The sequence below is a fragment of the Nasonia vitripennis genome, chromosome 1 (genome assembly GCF_009193385.2).
Source record: "Nasonia vitripennis strain AsymCx chromosome 1, Nvit_psr_1.1, whole genome shotgun sequence".
In the NCBI taxonomy this organism is placed as follows: domain Eukaryota; kingdom Metazoa; phylum Arthropoda; class Insecta; order Hymenoptera; family Pteromalidae; genus Nasonia; species Nasonia vitripennis.
The window spans coordinates 16,703,542-16,720,220 of NC_045757.1; the positions used below are offsets into that span (position 1 = coordinate 16,703,542).

Sequence of the window (16,679 nt, forward strand, 5' to 3'; positions counted from 1 at the left end):
CGATTTGCCGAACGTATTACTTTTATGTGAGTGTATACGTGGGCACGCGCTCGTGAGGGAGAGAGAGAGAGAGAGAGAGAGAGAGAGAGAGAGAGAGAGAGAGAGAGAGAGAGAGAGAGCTATTGTCAGCCCAGCGTCCGGATTGCCTCTGACCATTTGATTAATACGGCTCACTATCCACTAACTTTCGCCTCGAATTCCAGAAGCTTATGGGGAGTTTTCATTCTATTGTTATTTGGGTGTTTGCCGAGATTTGTGTTAGAGAAATTGCTCGATATGTAGTCGAGTCAGGCTAATGAAGCGGACGTAAAAATAAATATGGTGCGATGGTCGGGAGGAATCTTTATCGCGCGGTATTTAACGGATTTTTTATTTGCGAAACCGATTATTATGTAGTTCAACAAATTTAAGAGGGATATATAATTTAGAAATGCATATTGTACCATTTTATTTTTCTAGAGAATACATTTTACTTGCGATTGTTCGCAGAAAATATCTTGTTCGAAATAAGTGGGCACAGTTTCAAAATTATACCAATTAAGCTTGTCGGGAACTAAATCACTCTGCACGAATCTCGCGAAACCAAAGGGAAAAAACGAGTAGAAGCAAGCCGTCATCATTTTATTTTAGCCACTCTCTTTCCCTTTTGTCCCCCACGGTCTGTCTGTCTTTTGTAGGAACGACCTTTAGACATTTTGCTTTGGCTCTTTGATCTCGTATGCAAGACCATTTTCCTTTAGTGCCATATAGCTCCAAGATACTTTGCCCGATTTTACCCAAGAGAAGTGAACTTTTTCAGACTTTTTGAGGGATCAAGAGTTCGTTGTAAAATAGAATAATTAATAAAATCCTTCGAAGCACGCGCGCTGTCTGTCGAACTTCTTTATTTTATCGGAAATGCCTTTGTGTGTCCGCCTTCATAAAGTTCGAACTCAATTTTCGAAGAAAGGAGAGACTGCTCACTTCGTACAGTACGTCACTCTCATTTCTCTCTCTATGGACATTTTACTTCCTTTAGCTGTTTAAGTATTTTCTGTTTCTTTTGGTCATGTAGCACGAACAATATTCAAGCAATAATAAATTTTCTATTTTTCGGCTCGTATACATTCTTCGCACTCCTTATACCGTAGACGATTATTTCCGCGCCCATTCTCCTCTATTTCTATTTTCTTCGTAACGACTACCTCTCGATCCCCACAGTTTCCGTGACAGAGAAACTAGTCTGGCTAACGAGCTTTGGACAAAGGCAGCTGTACGTTTCTTCAGAAGGGACGTCGTTGCATGTAACTTTTAAATAACTCTGATGATCTTATTTCAAACCATCTCGTAATTTTTAACAACATACCAAGCATACAGAGAGCATTCACTTGTGTATAGCACAGCCGCACCCAAAGTAAATATCGGTTTCCGAGCTATTGAGAGTATCGCGCTATAAATTGCCACCGGTTTCCCCTCAAAGAAAGTCAAACTTCCAAGAATCGACTTTGTTTACGTTCCATTAAGTCTCCTACACAAAGGTATACAGCATTTGTGTGTATACGTGCAACCACTCCTTCCTGTTCTACTTCCGCGCTCGCGGAGCCTTTTCGAAAATTTCGACGCATAAAGCGTCGTTGGGGTGTGCCCGCGGCACATCACTGCATATAGTCCGAAAATAACCGTTCGTAAGTGCGTATAATTGACAACCAAAGATGCGCCGCAGCTGTTCGATACATGTGGACAATTAGTTCCTTGGTATTCAGAGCACACTTTTCGATAATGGACTTGCCGACGCCAATTAGCGAACTGAGTATTCTCGAAAGCGTCGTAAAAGAGCTGCGTCATCAGCGCGGGGAAAATGAGATGAAAATACGTGCGCTCGCGCGCGCAAGAAAAAAACAGGGAGCATCAGAGCGACGAACCCTCGGAAACTTGTCAATCGCGGTCGTTTATGGAAGCCGGCGCGAGCAATATATATAGCAACGAAGCAGCACGTGTGCGACGTCTTTTTCGCGTCGCTCCATTAATTTTTTTCCTCCGCTTTTATATACGAACGCGTGCGCGCGCACGTTTCAATGCTTTATGAAGACCTTGTTTTTCAGCCGGGATAGCCTCATCCATCAAGCAGTCGGTCGTCGCGCGCGGGGACTGTATATTGCGCTGTTATAAGGCGGCAGTAAGGAAATCGGCGGAAACCGTGTTGGAAAACACTTTGTCAGCTGTGATGCTCATCCTCGCGCACGCCCTCGTCATACATGCCAGTCTAGCGTGGGGAGCATGTGCTACTACGCCTGCGACGAGTCCAACAGCAGCAGCAGCCACTTGAAGGGCGAGGACGACACATGTGATGAGCTGCTGCTGGATATCGCTTTCCGCAACGTGCGAAGAGGAGATATTAGCCGAGAACTCGAGGAAGATCTCGTGTATATAGGATAGGAGAAGTAGAGAGGGAGATGTTACCGATGAGAGGGAAAAGATAATTTCAGATCCCGCGAAAAATGGCGGATGGGAATATTTTTTTGGGGGGAAATGAGAATCCGCCTATTTTTTATGATCGGACAGAAAAATGAACAAATATTTCACACTTTGATCAACTCTGAAGTACATTATTACGAATAACAAAGAAGGTATTTCATTTAACGTAATTCGTATGATTACATCTTCCATATATGGTCGTTGCCTCAGAATTTTTCAAAAAAAAAATTGTTTTGAAGCAAAAGGATTCCTATTGAATCAAACGGAATCCCTTTACTTCAAAATGATTTTAATTTTGGGTCCTAAATTAAGATTATTTCCTATTGATCCAAGAGGACATTTTATTGGGTGTGAATTTAGCGATAAATTATAAACAAAAAGTATTTCACACAAACGTTATTGTTCTCTAAATATGTCGCGTACATAGTCGTATTATATATTTATATAAATAAACTATGCTCACAGATTTTTTCGATATCCCACAAGAACTCGATCCCTAACGAGAATTCGATTGATCTACAATCAAAATTATCCTGCCAATCGTTAGCCCTCGTCGTCCGATCGTCATGGGCGCCTCACGTCCCCTGAAAAAAGCACGCGTCAATAAAGATTAAAAGGGCATTAAACAAGCCCTGAGAATAAATACCCTCGTAAAGTCCATGCTTTACAACGTCACGCCAGCTTGGCAAACACGCTAATCGAGCAAAAAAAATCTGGCATACATAAAGAAGAAAAAAATAGCTCCGGGCTCCGGGGCTTATCAAAAACTTAACATCGGAATTAAAGCGAAAAGGCACTTCATAATCCGGCAGTCGGGAGCCGCTGTGTGATACGCTTCGACAAAACCGTGGGAGAACACGCGCGCGCGCTCCGTGAAAATCTGACGATATCGAGAAAGAGAGAGAGAGAGAGAGAGAGAGAGAGAGAGAGAGGGGGAGAGAGAACAAGCCGTGGGGTTGGAGTGGCTCGCTCGGTGGCCTCGCGTCGTAAGAACATATAGATTATATCGTTTAATAAAACAAGGCGTCAGCTTCAAGGGGAGGCGAAGCGAACGACGAGCTATATAGTAGCGAAAAAAGGCGAACGACCCGGCCAATTTTGCTCGGGCAATTTTCGAACGCACGGCTTCTTTCTCTCGCTCTTTCCCCCCACTTTCCCACACATACACACACAATCCCTTGGGCCGAAAATATGAGAGAGTCCCGCTTAGGTGAAAATCTGAAAAGCAAACTCTCGCGTATACAGGCTATACCCTTTTTTTAGAGGCTTCTCTCTCTCTCTCTCTCTCTCTCTCTCTTTCGCTACAAACGAAACTTATCGCCAGCGATCTCTCTTCCTTGCGCCGTTCTCTCTGCCCACACACACACACAGCCGCTTCGCCGACGCCGTGCGGCACCCGGTCATTCCCACCTTCCGTCTCTCTTTAGCCGCGGCCTCAGCCCCTACTCTCTCTTTTGGGTGCTGCACGCGGGCCACTCGAGTGAGTTTGCCGATAAGGGACGATGAGGAGCCAGCGCTGCTGCTACCCTGCTGCTGCTGGCTTCTCTTTTGCTCTTGGATTAATTATAATCGAGCTGCTTATCTCGGGTGGAGGGGGAGGGGCCGCTTTCGGCTCTGGAGAGATGTGACTTTTGGAAATTCGGAGAGTGCCATTAATCGTGCTATCAGAGATTTAATTAGATTATAGTCGACTGACTGCGAGCTCTGCTTTCTCTCTCTCTCTCTCTCTCTCTCTCTCTCTCTCTCTCTCTCTCTCTCTCTCTCTCTCTCTCTCTCTTACTCTCTAAGGGTATATGTGTGTCTGCGCGAGAGCGTATAGCTTTGTGTGCTCAGGGTTGCTGCTGCTGCTGCGGATAATTTGATGGGGAGTTAAGATAGCCCGTAGGGATAGACGATAATTTATCGACGCTTGTCATCGTTTTTGGAAGGAGGTTCGCCGCTGCTTAACAGGGCTTGTGATTTTTCTTATGGCTCCTGTCGTTCGGGGATTGTTCGACTACTTCCTCTTGTTCTTTTGCGTCGTGGCAACGAGGAAGTCGTCATGCGAGCGAGTTCACGGAAGCTTGTTAAGATGAGTTTGGATCAATTTTTTTGCGTATAAAAAAAGCAGGTGGTAAAACCGAAGTATTATAGAATATAGGTGACAAGGCAAAAAGTCCGTTAAAAGACGATTCATTACATCGAGGAAAAATTTGTCGAAGTCAGCGCGCGCTATGGCAGCGCTGAGTGTTATTACAAAAGCTAGCTACATAACGAAACTTATGGCCCCATTAGCCTTCAATAGCTCGAGTGGAAAAATATTGTACCCGGGCCATTTTTCACCGCGACGACGACGACGACGACGGCGACGTATTAGCGCGCCGTCGTCATAACACTTACATTAGAGCGCGCGCGAGAGCCGAGCGAGACCCGCCACATGTTTCGAATTTCTCGCGCCATCCCGATACAAAGCTCCGCGGTGCTTCGCAACTTTTCCCTCGCGCTCTTGTTAAATTTCAGCCCCTCTATAACAAGAGCGCGGAGCTGCACCCACCCGTCGCTGTCTCGAGACACAGATTGCCTTTTCTCTATCTCTCTTCTTCTTCGCAAAGTATTATCGCGCACGACTGCATGGTTCCGTAAACATATGGAAAGGTTGGAACACACGCGGTATTATCTCCCGAACGCGTGTCCGAAACGTAATATTACGAAATATAGCCTTTGGTAATCCATTACACGCTACGTGGACTATCCGCGTTTCTCGGGTGGTGGGCGTTAAATTGTGGCCTTAGGAGTCTGTGCTCTCCCCTCGGCTGGGTGTTCGCACTGCCCCTATGCGAGCTCGAAGCTTGACGCAGGAGAATCCCATTTAAGTATGCGTGTGTGTGGGGAAAGAGGAACAACAAACATGTGGAGGCTATACTGCTCCAATGGCAATTTGGAAAGTCTCTCGCTTATAATGCGCAGATGTTTGAAAAATACGATGGGCTTTACGGTAGTCTCTGGTGTGTATTACGTAATTTGATTCAGTCATTTTAACTGCTGTCTGGACACTTGAGATTACAGTTCCAGGAGTTGCCGGCGCTCGACTTATTGCGCAGTGTGGAATAAAATGGGATAGAGGGAGCTGTGACGCAGAAACAATGGCAATCGTGCATCTCAAATTGTGTGTAATTAAAGTGAAACTGATGATACTGCACATTTATCTACGGGGTGATATAGTTATACAACGTACTATATGCGATTGGAAAATATAAAAATTCGAACAATTCTCACATGAAAGCTAATCTCATATGCGACGAAGAGACATAATGTAATCTGACCGAATTTAAAATTCATATCATCAGCATTAATGATTCATTAGCTGACTGATTATCGGGTGCGATGAAAATGATTAAAATATTTTCTCACATCCTGTTCTATTTTATTCGGATTCCGTTAAATGAATATAAATCGTGATGTGCTGGCGGTTTAAATCCAAACGCGGAACTACAACGTTTCGAAGAACGTATTGTAACCTCCGACAGACCTCTTCCATCAGCGTACGACATTCGGAGACCCGGCGTAATAGCAGCAGCTTACCTTCGCCGAAACTCCTCTCCTGTCGTCCAAGACGAGTGGTTTTCCGCAATAAAAAAAAATCCAAGCCGAAGCCTTACCCCCCGACCGTCGTACATACCACCTCAATCAGACCCAAGAAAATCCCGCAACGAACCGCAAAAGCTCGTCCCGTTCTAATTCGGGCGAAAATTTCATTTCACCACGCACTATACTGGCACGCGTGTGCGCCTCCGGTAATAATAAGAGAAACTCCAGTGGAATTTTCCAAATTGATACCGAGAGAAAAAAATGCTGAAATAAATTGACGGGCGATAGATACACTGGCGACGATAACCCCCGATAAAAAAAAACTCCACAGCCGAGCTACATTAATCTCGGAATTGACTGACACATTTCAGCCGCATATTTTATTTCGCAGTATTTAATCTCCTCCCCCAAACCGATCGGATCGACAATAACGCATCGCGGGATATATCCCGCATACATATACGCTGCTTATATTCAGAAAAAGACACGGCGCCTACGGAGCGCTGTGTAATACATATGCATTCACACCTACTGTGTGCGCCGTCCACCCTCTCTTTCAAAAGTTCGCCCAGGGGGTGACGCCGCGGGGGGTGGTCTCTCGTCCTCTCGGAATTCGACGCGGTCTCCAGAGGCAGCCATTAAACGCATACTGCCCGCTCTACCAAGCGTTCATCGAAAAGAGAAAGGGATAGCGGCAGTTGTCGCAACAGACGAAACGGAAAAAGGAGAGGGGGGAAGGGAAATTAGTCGGCACATCTGTCGAGGCTGAAAGAGAGAAGGAGAGTGAAACGCCAGATATAAAGAGACTGCCAAAAAAGTGGGGGCGCACAAAGCCGCACCGACGGCGCAGCAGAAATGCAAAAAATTAAAATTCCTCTTATTTTGTCAAAAGTGCTCTCGTTTCGCGTGCTTTATCACGGCTGCGACTTATTTCGTTTATTATTTCTCTCTGCCGAGCTAGCGCGCATGCGCCCCTTTCTTTTTTTTTTTTTTTTGTTTAATTAACTGTCCGCGTTTTTATATTACTTCTGTGTAATTGGAGGTAAAGTTGTCTGAAATTAAAAATGCAATTTTTCAGCGATGCTAATCCCCGTGAAACGCGAGGGATATTTAAAAGCAGATGTGCGCGAGCGAATGCGCAAAGTCTTCTGTGCTTTCGGTGATAGAGTCCTCCAAAACGTTGAAAAATGAAAAGCTCGATGGAGCTGCGAGAGAGAGAGAGAGAGAGAGAGAGAGAGAGAGAGAGAGTAATGGGAATAATAATATCAAAGCTCTCGTGGAACATGAAAGTAAATTCTGGTGGTTATGCTGCTTGGAGCTGGGGGAATATGTTGAGAATTTATGTTAAAGTACGCGGATTATTCGGTTCGATCCATCGATATAACTGCGGAACAATGCAGACGCGTGAACTGCTGGCGTCACACAGGAGCGTTGTTAACGTAATGCAAAATACAAATGCAGAGGCGACACCACCGACACCGCACACAGTATGTAATGAGTTTCCCGCGAGCAGAAAGTCGGGACAAAAAGTGCGGGGAAAAATTAGCGAAAAATATTCCAATCGAACACGTAACGCAAAACTTTCTGAGCCTGCTGGCCGCCGCAACAAAATTGCCACATCCGCGCGCGCGCGCAATTTAACGATGACGCGGAAGCTATGTAGCAGCAGCAGCGTTGGCAAAAAAAGGAGTCTCGCGAAGCACAAAAAATGAAGTTGTCCGCGCGCACACAAAGAGAATATGGAAAAGCGCGAAGAGTGCGGGGGCAAAAATGCGACTGCCGCGAATAGAGAGAAGCGACGTACAGAGAACGAAGCAACGAAATTGGATAGAACAAGGAGAGCATACGCTGCGATAAACAGAGTAGCCGCGTATAGTATAACAAGGGGAAATCGAAGCGCGGTGTGTAGATAGACGCGCGGGGAATCGGCTAGCCAGAGACAGGGAGAGAGCGAGAGAGAGAGAGAGAGAGAGAGAGAGAGAGAAGAGATAGAGAGAGAGAGAGAGCCAATCAGCGTGTAATCTGTTTAGGCTTCCTATTTGACACACGTGACTAACCGCACATCGCGGCGACGCTCCGCTGCCGGCGGAATTGCCACGAGGAATATTTTATGAGCCCGACAGATGCGCGAAGCCGGGCTTCGGGATTATCTGCGGGCCGCCCGCGCGCGCTAAACACATACGAGAGAGATACAGCGACGACGACGACGAGGACGCCCCCTCTGCATACTTTATTCCCCGAGCGCGCGCGCACTTGCGTCTTTTGTGTCCGTAAACCCGGTGTGTGTGTGCGTGTGTATGTGTGGTGCGCACATGCTGATTAAATCTCCCGCCTTTCGCCTCGGTGTTTTTCACTTGCTCTACTGTCTTCTTCTCCCCGGTCGCTTCTCTCTTTTTTGGGTATAGCCACACCGGCGCTTCGTGAAGAGAGACGCATTGCTATACGGTTTTGGTGAAAATTTATGATGGACGCGGGCGAATATGCTCGAGCGAGTGAGAGAGAGAGAGAGAGAGAGAGAGAGAGAGAGAGAGAGAGAGAGAGAGAGGAATATCGCGCGTGGGGATAGTCACGCGTGCAAGTTTTATCAAAACTCGACCCTTTTTTTGTTCTTCTTTTATTTACATAATGAGATTCGAGCTTTATGTGCGTTACATCGTAAAAGAGGATTTCGCAGCGGCAGCAGCAGGGTATACGATTTTCGGGAAAAGGGATGTGATACGCTTATGCGGATATTCGCATTTTGATTGGAGTAGGAATAAGCGCGAGTTTTTTTGCTGCTCACGAGCGCGGGCTGCTGAATTGCTGGAAAATACACGATTTTGCTCGAAATGCGAAATTCGAAATCGGATTCACACTTGTAAATTGGAGAGTATCGAGCTTTGCTTTTGAACGGTCAATCGAAGTTTGCTTAGTTAATTAAGCAAACTCTATCGGTTAACTAAGCGCAACTTTATTTTGCTGCGGAAATCAGAGTGAAAGTTGTTCAATTAAAAGCGATTGATTTTTATTCCGCGCATGAAACTTTGCACCCTAATTTATAAGGAGTGCGGGAGAGAACTTTCTACACTGTTAGAAATTTCTGGTTGAAAATTCAGACAAATGTATTTGAAGTTTTTTCCAGTAACGTATCTGAAAAATTCAACTACACGTGACTGAATATTCATACATCATGTAACTGAAAATTCAGTAAAGTATTTGAATTACGCGGGTGTAGAAATTCAATAAAGTATCTGAATTTTCTAACTGAATATTCAGTAAAGTATTTGAATTTGGTGTGTATGAAAAGTCAGTAGTGTATCTGAATTTTCTAGGTATGGATATTGGATATTCAGTAATGCACCTGAATCTGATGGTAACAAAAAATTCACTCTAAACGTATTAATTTCAAAATACACTTATAATTTATTTAAATAAAAATAATTACAAATTTTAATTTGTGATTTTGCATACTGCACTTTTAAATTCTTGTATATATATGCAAAGTTTTATTCTGGTTGGAGCAAAACATTCTTTTGTTTCGCGGAGAATTGATTTGTAATATATAGTTCTGAAAAATACAAATTGCATTAATTTAGTACTTTAAATATTTGAATTTAAAGTCTCATTCTATATTTAAATAATATGACTATTTATTACTATACTTTGAATAAACTATAATATCTTCTCTAATTTCATATTGACAAGAACTGTTTGTAAAAATAGCTATTTTCCTGAAGACAAATCTACTTTTGTAAAGATATATAAATATTTAATTTTTTTTAATAATTCTGACACTGTATACCTGCTTTTAGTAGAATTAGATGGCTTTTCTTAATTTCTTACGTAGCAGCTTTATCTGAGTCATCTTCCTAGAATATTATAATAATAACAAATTACTATTAATGCAGTCGTAGAGCTGTCAACGACTTCACAGTTCTACAACAATCATGGCAGTCAATGTGCGCACGCGCGATGCGTGATGCCATGCCTGATATATGCAAACTTGTTTCTTATTTGATCAGCATGTATACTTTTTCTCACTTACCTGTTTTCGGATAACTTATACGTTTATACACGCATAGAAATCAGTTGAACAACTGAAGATAGGCTAGATTCAGCGCATACAATACAAGTATACAATCACTCAAGACGCTGCGTAGTTCGGGACGCTTTCCACCAACTGACCGTTAGGCCCGTGGCGGGCCCTGTCTGCGGGAGAGCTTCCCATTTCTTCCGCTCTGTGCGCATGCTCCCCCGCAGGATTCTTCTGCAGGGAGAGATACGCAGTACACACGCTCTCTCTCTCTCTCTCTCTCTCTCTCTCTCTCTCTCTCTCTCTCTCTCTCTTTCTCTCACTCACTCTAGTATCGCTTGTCACACCTACGTCTATTTACACTATACCGTCATAGTACTCTAATTGCACACCCTTTCACTCCTTTATTAATGTGCATACAACCAAAAATGTCACTAGAAACATTCTAGGATAAACATACCAATAAATAGTTTTGCGTATGTAATATCCTCTTTTAAAAAAATGATGGCCTTTGTTGTGAAGTATTTAATACGTGATTCTGATTGGTTGCTGGTTGGTTGCAATGAGATCAGAACCGCGCTTTAAATTCATAACCCTCAAAACAATCATAACTCATAACCCTGGTAGAAATGTTTGAGGTTTTTAAAATGAAATGTGAAAACCTTGATAACAGATAAAATATATGTTATATAACGTAGTATTACAAGATGTGTATTGAAAAGTAACACCCTAACCCTATTTAAAGTAGTAATAAAGTGTGTCAATATTATTTAGTTTTTTTTAAATGTCAGTGAGAAGTTCAATTAAAAGAATAAAGAGTTTGAAGATATACTGTGTCTCTGTGCCCAAAGTCGCCCTCGGTAAGGTTTGAGGGGTAAATTTAAAGAAAAGTTCAGTATCCGAGTCAGTAAGTTTAAGTCTATCATTATGCAATGCTCTTTGATTTGTAAATAGGCTACTATAGACAACTAAAATGCCACTTCCTATTCCTTACCTAGAAATATGTAACCTAGATGATTCTGATTTAACTGTTTTCGTTTATATTTTCATCCAGGCTCATGCGAATTTTATAATTGAGTAGGTCAAATTTTACTTATAGCCAGTTACGCAGAAACTACTATCTCTAGCACATTGTATTTCTGGTTTCTAGCATATTTTTACATGGAGAAAGTGATAAATGTTTTGGCTTTTTTGTCAAGGTATTAGGTAATTAGGATTTTGACTTTTAATAGTTATGAGAGATTTTGAGACCGATACCTGTTTTTCCATTTATTCTCATTCAAAAACTAACTGGTCTAGAGAGCTCATATTTTGCATATAGATTTCTTTTGTGATTGTGAAATATATTTAAAGTTGAATCGACCTTAACTGAAAAACTTCTGATTTCGACTCCGACACTGATGTGAATGCAAACTCATGCTATACGACTAAATAATTATCATGGGTGTTGTAGTCGAACACAAAAATATTTCAGTTAACGTTGATTCAACTTTAAATATCTTTCCACAATCACAAAAGAAATCTATATGCAAAATATGAGCTCTCTAGACCTGTTAGTTTTAGTATCGGTCTCAAAATCTCTCACAACTGTTAAAAGTCAAAATTGTAATTAATGCCTTGATAAAAAAGCTAAAATACTTATCACTCTTCATGTAAAAATACACTGGAAACCAGAAATACAATGTGCTAGAGATGGTAGTTTCTGTGTAACTGTCTACAAGCAAAATTTGATACGCTAAATTAAAAAATTCATATGGACTTCGATGTGAAAATATGAATGACAACAGTTAAATCATAATCATGTAGGTTACATGTTTTCTAGGTAGCATAGTAAGTATCTGTGTAAAATTTCAGTTATATAGCTTTTTTATAATGCAAAATAAATCACATTTTAATGATAGACAAACCCACTGACTCTTATACTGAACTTTTCTTCAAATTCACTATTCAAACCAATGATGACGACATTGAGCATTATTAATATATTTATTAAAAAATAGTTTTGAGGGATTTAGTAACATGTCACATACTTATAAAATATTAGCAGACATTAGTGCGCCGCCCAACACTTATGGTAGATTTTCTACCAATGTTATTAGACAGAGATATAATCAAGAGCGCGCGGAGCGTTAATCTATTGAGCGTTAACGTTTTAATTTATCATCACCAGAATTTTTCAGTTACAGCTATCTGAATTTCTCTTTCAGATGCCAAAAACTGAATTTTCAGACAATTTCTAACAGTGTAGAGTAACGGGCGCTTGTCTGAATGTTCCGTTTCCTCGCGTACGCGGCATATTCCTCGCTGTTTTGAACTTGTGATTACCGCCTCCTATGTGCTTATAGAGTTTGCTGATTAGCGGTAAAACTATTTCAGGTACAGCAGGTGCGTGTAATATACATGCGGCGCGTTTTTATTAAATAGGCTTTAAGTCAAAACTTACGTTGTTATCATATAGCTATTCGTCGCTCGATCGAAGACTCACCTGTAACATACATAACAAAATATTTGTTTACTATTGGCACTATTGGTAATCCGTGTGTACCGGACTCTGAATTATACATTCAACGAATCACTTCATTGGCCGATAATTTTAACTAAATACAGCAGTGCCAATGTCCCTATACAATGAACCTTTTCTCTGTACCCGATCTGCCCTCGTCCTTTGTTGTCGCATTATGCAATTCTGTGCTCTTAATTCCTTCGCTCGCATATTAAGTGGCCTGACAAACTAATTCCGTTCGCGTTTTATTTTCGTTCAACACAATTTCTTCTGTATCGCGAAAGTCGAGAACTTCCAGCCAGAACATATCTCCGAAAAATAGTTCGCAAAGTTCGCAGCTTCTTACCGAATATACAGCGTAGCAGCAGTCGCGCGATGAATTTTCCAGGCGCCAAAAGTGAAACTTCTCAAGTTGGCGCAGCTATATCCGCGCCACAGTTTTACCAAGCGCACAATGCGAAAACTTCATCGAGCATCGACGAATGCAATCAAAAAGCAGTTTTTTCTCCCCCTGCCCTCGGACAGATTTATCCGCTCATGCACGCTTCCGCGATTCTCATCGGCGAATAACAGCAGCAGCCGCGCGAGCAGAGCAAGCGTAAATATCGCCAGGCTGCACCGCTTACAGCACAATATCGCCGAAACCACGAGGCGTTATGGCTGCACAGGGAGAAGGGGATGACTCATCAAAGTTAATGCGCTGTCGCTCGCGCTGGAGGGGTAATTTTCGGGTGCTTTACAATGTATAGCGGGAGAGAGCAGCGGCTCAAATCCGATACGCCGAGATTGCACTCTGCACATGTGCCGTCGATATATTAGCCATGCGCGAGCTGGACTCTCCCCTGCGCGGCGCTATGTGTGTGTGTGTGTGTACCGTCATTTGCGTTAGATCACGAAATAAAGACCGACCCGGCAGAGAGAGAGGGTCCCTTTGTACGAGTACTTTTTGCCCCTATGTCGCCGGAAAATATGACTTTCTCGGGGGGTGTGTACTCGATTCTCATCGACCGATCCTGCGCACCCTCCACCAAACGATGCTGTACCTGTTTACCGGCGCATTCCCCTGAATTATCGCTCTATTATCGCGACGTAAAATTGCGAGGTAAACAAAGGTGTAAAAAAAACGAAAGGGCGGGAGAATATCATCTCTCGTTCCAGTGCAAACTAAATTAAACATTTAATACGCTCGGAGAAACGTTGGTAAATGCCTCACATTCCGAACTTTCCGTTCCCGGAAATTGCCATTAGATAAGAAAACATAGTCCTAATGATCCCACATTACGGCCAATTACCCAAAGTTCACGCAGTAGCCAACTTTGCTCGTATACGTCAAGTGTGTCCGAGGGAGAGTGGCAGGGGGGAGGGGAGGGAAGTGAGAGAGTGAGTAAAAATAGCAATCTCGATTTCAGCGGTGTCTAGCGGGCGTTGCGCACTCGGTGCCGCGCATACATATACGGTATATCTATATACGCTTGCATCCACACGACACGCGAACAACACGTCGAGCCGCCGCGAGTCGAGGCAATAACATTCAATAAAAGTCCAAGAGCTGCGCCAGCCTGTTCACGGTGATTTCATTGCAGCTAAACAGCTTTCAGTAATTATTATGGTAATAACCGACCTGTCACGCGTCGTACGCTTCAGTTCTCTCGAGAACGAGACCCGTGAAATTACATCGTATACGCTACCTCATACATTCTTTGTCAGCCCGCAAATGCCTAGTCACCGAGAGGAAGCCACAATCGCTCGTTGCCGCACGAGCCATAAGAGCTGCGAAGTCTCGCCTTTCTTCCTTGATAAGTCGTCGGTCACGCGCTGATTCCGGAGTTTATGCGCATATTCCGACGACACAATCGATCCCCCGCGCACCCTGCAGCCACTTTATATAACAATCCCCAGTCATTAAAGTGCCGTTTAACTATCCAAATTGCAAAATACCGCGTGCTCTACGCAGGTCCGCTAGTAAGAGTGAGAGAGAGAGAGAGAGAGAGAGAGAGAGAGAGACGATAAGTACTTGAACTAGTTTACATACTTAGGTCGTAGAGCGGTATAAGCAAGGACGCGCGGGCCGTCTTGTAATGGATGTGGATTTGCCACGCTGCTGCTATACACGACCGTCAGGGTGCAAAGTGAATCGATGAGATTCATCGGAGTCGTTGATCTTGCGCTAGATATACTCCAAGGCGAGATGCAGTCTTACCCAATAAGTGCGAGGAATGCCTGCTATGGCTTTTGAGTTGAAAGTATTGCGAGGGTTCATAATATACAGCAGTACAGGGATATGCGCTCACAATTATGATGCAAATTAATTATAGCTGCAGTAGCTTTTCGGGAGAATCATTAACAGTTTATTGTCAAAGAAATTCGGAGTAGCCTTGCCAGTCCCTTATGCCGAGACAAAGCAGCTGGGTTATTAATATAGGTATAATTTTATTAAATGAAATTTTGCTCGACATTAAATTCGTTACTTCAACGAAGTGATGCGCTCGCGTCAAGAGGAAAATATCTTGGAGCTGGATGTATCGAATTTTTTACTGCATTTTTATCGTCGTTTTGGAAAATAAATACGCACAGTCACGCAAGAGATAAAAATGCAAATTTATTCATTCATAGAAAACGATAGGGGTCGTATAGTTAAACATTTTACGTTTCAACTAGATTCGTTGATATCCATGCATGGATTCCTGCTGTTTGTTATAACTTTTATGAATTTTGAATTATTTACAGAATCTGACCAGCGCATAAATAGAGCGAATCATTTTTTTTTTGTGTCGCATAATCCATATGCCAAGCAACGGTATTCAAGATTAAATTCTCCGCATTAGATGATGAATCGCAAAGTTACGAGTATTTAAATTTTAATGCTGCAATACGCATCTGCACCTTTATTGGTATTGTACGGAAACATTTTTTCGAATCACGTTTTTTTTTTGCCCATTTATTTATGAAATTGCCCTGTACTTCAGTTACATTGATTACCATTCTTCCTAGTATCGTTAATATTAATGAAGTTATACTGGAAACGTTCATTTATAATAAATGCAATGCGATATTTTGTACGCTTGTTTTGAAACTCTCAATGTTGTCAATTTCCGTCGTTAAGTTCTATACAAAATATATTTTGCGAATAATAAGTGAAGGTCGTAAAAACGGTATGTGATTTCAATAAAGTATCACGTAAAAATATTTTACAACACACTTGGTGAAAGTGTGAATTTTTTTGCTAAAAATGCTAAAATAATACCGTTGTATTTGTTAAATTGATGCGTAATGCATAAATGTATAGTGAAAAAGCAGTGCTAGCGCAGTAGGCATGCATGATAAAGTATTCATAAACATATATGCACTTGCACGATCAAAATTACATAAATAATCGACCAACCTGGAGTAAATTGCTCTATCGAACTAACGGCGAAGAAAGCCGCCCACAAGCTCAACTGTACTTTCCTTCCGAGAATCTCGATTCCCCTCTCAGCAGAGAGAGAGAGAGAGAGAGAGAGAGTGCGGTGGCTACTGCACTTTGACACTATAGACCACAGGGCAAATACAAAGTCACCGACCCATAGAGAGTAAGAACAACCGACGACGAGTCGAGGCGTAGCATTGCGCTATACCGTTATTCACTGCAGCGATTGCCGGTGGGTGTAGTGTGCTCGCTGCGAAATATACGCCCCTTTGTACACTCGGACCATCGAAGAGAGGGGGGGGGGGCAGAGCGCCGCTTAATTGCAAGTTCTGCGCTATATTCGTCACGCCATCTGCGCCGTATCTCTCACTCGCTTTGCTCTATCCACACACTGTGTGTATTGACAGCAGCGCGGCGAAATCATACTTGGAGCAGACGGCGGTCGAGCTTATCTTGCTGTCTCGCTCTGTATAGCTATATGGCTACTATACATGTATAGTATCTGTGTTCCTTTGGCGCGCACGCTTTTTCGGCCCGTGTAACTTTAAACGAGCGTTTTGTTCCAGTTCGCCGCGGCACTGGCTTTTGTGTGCGTGTGTGTGTGTATGTGTGACTCGACATCGCTCGAAATATAAAGCCTCTACACTGTGTGTCCCGCTCCTAGGAGCCCACTCCTCAGCCTCAGTCACCCCCTCTTCTCGTCGCGCTCGTCTATTTCAACCCCTCGGGCGCACACC

General features: G+C 42.9%; 1 protein-coding gene across 8 annotated transcripts in view; it reads right to left on the bottom strand.

Moving 5' to 3' along the window:
* The window catches only part of LOC100116615 (neural cell adhesion molecule 2), a 108,205-nt gene that overhangs the window by 75,887 nt on the left and 15,639 nt on the right, over positions 1–16,679 (bottom strand). For 2 of the 8 annotated variants that reach the window (XM_031923889.2, XM_031923881.2), the window contains exon 2: positions 2,918–3,038. The exons of 2 other annotated variants lie outside the window; for them this stretch is intronic. The gene's annotated coding sequence lies outside the window, so the exon portion shown is untranslated. Of the gene's footprint in view, positions 1–2,917; positions 3,039–12,476; positions 12,519–15,918; positions 16,178–16,679 lie in introns of those variants that run through there. 4 more of the 8 variants (XM_032595829.1, XM_032595828.1, XM_032595830.1 and 1 more) reach the window with 4 other exon arrangements.